We start from the raw sequence: 2848 nt of genomic DNA, 5'->3' as shown, positions 1-2848 counted from the left end.
CTGAGAGTTTCCAGTCTGCAGTGTGGCTCTTCAGTCCAGCCGACAGCTGCTTCACTCCTGAATCCTGCAGCTCGTTGTTACTCAGGTCCAGCTCTCTCAGACTAGAGGACTGGGAGCTGAGAACTGAGGACAGAGCTTCACAGCTTCTCTTTGACAGGTTACAGCCACTCAGTCTGAAGAAGAATCAGCAATACATAAGAAAACAATTACGAACAATGTTTATTATTTTCTGAAATTTAATCTGGATAGTTTTGTGTGCACGTACTGAGCTTTGTTGGACGCCTTGACCACTGGCAGCAGCCACAGAAGTGCTTCCTCTGAAGCAGAGTATTTCTTCAGGTCAAACATGTCCAGATCTTTTTCTGACAGTAAGATGAAGACCAGAGCTGGCCACTGAGCAGGAGACAGTTTATCTGGGGAGAGACTTCCTGAACTCAGGGACTGTTGGATCTGCTCCATTAGAGAATGATCATTCAGTTCATTCAGACAGTGGAACAGATTGATGCTTCTCTCTGCAGACAGATTCTCACTAATCTTCTTGATGTACTCAACTGTTTTCTGATTGGTCTGTGAGTTACTTCCTGTCTGTTTCATCAGACCTCGTAGGAGAGCCTGATTGGTCTGCAGAGAAAGACCCAGGAGGAAGCGGAGGAACAAGTCCAGGTGTCCATTTGGACTCTGTAAGGCCTTGTCCACAGCACTCTGGTAGAAGCGTGTTAATTTGTCTCTTAACACTTTAGACCACCAGGAGGTTGGTTGTTCTGCTGCCAGCAGGTTGACTCCAGAGTTGATGAATGTCAGATGGACATGAAGAGCAGCCAGAAACTCCTGAACACTCTGCAGGACGAAGCAGAACACCTTGTCCTGGTACAGTCCTCTCTCCTCTTTAAAGATCTGTGTGAACACTCCTGAGTACACTGAGGCTGCTCTGATATTGATGCCACACTCTGTCAGGTCTGATTATAGAAGATCAGGTTGCCTTTCTGCAGCTGCTCAACAGCCAGTTTTCCCAGAGACTTGATAATCTTCCTGCTCTTTGGACCCCAGTGTGGATCTGTCTCAGCTCCTCCATCATACTTGATGTTCTTCACTTTGGACTGAACCACCAGGAAGTAGATGTACATCTCAGTCAGGGTCTTGGGCAGCTTTCCTCCCTCTCCGGTCTTCAACACGTCCTCCAGAACTGTAGCAGTGATCCAGCAGAAGATTGGGATGTGGCACATGATGTGGAGGCTTCGAGATGTCTTGATGTGTGAGATGATTCTGCTGGCCTGCTCCTCATCTCTGAATCTCTTCCTGAAGTACTCCTCCTTCTGTGGGTCAGTGAACCCTCTGACCTCTGTCACCATGTCAACACACTCAGGAGGGATCTGATTGGCTGCTGCAGGTTGTGTGGTTATCCAGAGGCGAGCAGAGGGAAGCAGTTTCCCCCTGATGAGGTTGGTCAGCAGCACATCCACTGAGGTGGACTCTGTAACATCAGTCAGGATCTCAGTGTTGTGGAAGTCCAGAGGAAGTCGACACTCATCCAGACCGTCAAAGATGAACACAACCTCTTCAAACCTGCAGATTCCTGCTTCTTTGGTTTCACTAAAGAAGTTATCAACAAGTTCCACCAAGCTGTACTTTTCCTCTTTCAGCACATTCAGCTCTCTGAAAGTGAATGGAAATGTGAACTGGATGTCCTGGTTGGCTTTGTCTTCAGCCCAGTCCAAAGTGAACTTCTGTGTTAAGACTGTTTTACCGATGCCAGCCACTCCCTTTGTCATCACTGTTCTAATTGGTTCATCTTTTCCACGTGGGGTTTTAAAGATGTCTTCTTGTCTGATTGTTGTTTCTGGTCTGTCTGGTTTCCTGGATACTGTTTCAATCTGTCTGACCTCATGTTCATCATTGACCTCTGCAGTCTCTCCCTCTATGATGTAGATCTCTGTGAACATCTGATTCAGAAGGGTTGGGTTTCCTGCTTTAGCAATCCCCTCAAACACACACTGGAACTTCTTCTGCTGGTTAGATTTGAGTTTATGCTTACCATCTGCAGCAAGACTTTCTGAATGAACACAACAAAGAAGATGAATAAGAACATTTTCTCAAACAATAAATATATGAATATATGTTGGTCCATCTCTGGACACATTAGTAAACGTCCCATTTATCCAGCATGTTAAATCTTTAGAGAACCCTCTTACTGCTCTGCAGACGGTCAGCCAGCTCCTCCTGCTTCATTCTCCTCAGGAAGTGCAGTGTGATTTTCAGAAATGCCTCTCTGCTGCTCCTCCTCTGGTCTTCATTCTTACCATCCAACACCTCCTCATCCTCCCTCTGACTCTCTAAGCATTCTGAGTAACCTGGACTCAGATCCTTCTGGATGTTCTTCACCTGGTTCTTCACAAAAGTGCTGATGTCCTCCTCCAGCAGCTGGAACAGAAGATTATATGAATGACAAATCAAACTGAAATCATGGAAGCAAACATCAGATCCATGTTGGACAGACTGACAATCCACTGGTCTAAAAAGTGCAGCATGGAGATGATTGTGAACATAATAGATGTAAAAGTAGTAGTTGTATATGTACAGACCATAAATATGGAGTCCAGGTGAGTTTGATGCTGCTGGGCAGACTGACCACTGGGAACCTCTGAGCTCTCCTGGTCCACTCTGTGGAAGAATCAGGAAAAATTAGCTCACATTATGTCTGTCCACACAGACACCATAGATTTAAAACAATAAATCTGACATGATGACATAACTAATGTGACCACGGAGGCTGGCATCACTTCCATCACATCAGTAAAGAGTAGATGTGACATTTACTTTTAACATATAGCTCAGCTAAAAAGGTCACTAA

The 2848-nt window shown here is 45.4% G+C and overlaps 1 pseudogene; it reads right to left on the bottom strand.

The window, feature by feature from the left end:
- Positions 1-222: 222 nt before the first annotated feature.
- LOC144529932 (protein NLRC3-like) lies at positions 223-2226 on the bottom strand (annotated as a pseudogene).
- Positions 2227-2848: the final 622 nt, after the last annotated feature.

The sequence above is a fragment of the Sander vitreus genome, chromosome 15 (genome assembly GCF_031162955.1).
Source record: "Sander vitreus isolate 19-12246 chromosome 15, sanVit1, whole genome shotgun sequence".
NCBI lineage: Eukaryota > Metazoa > Chordata > Actinopteri > Perciformes > Percidae > Sander > Sander vitreus.
The sequence above is the reverse complement of the archived record's forward strand: the minus strand, read 5'-3'. Positions and strand labels throughout refer to the sequence as shown.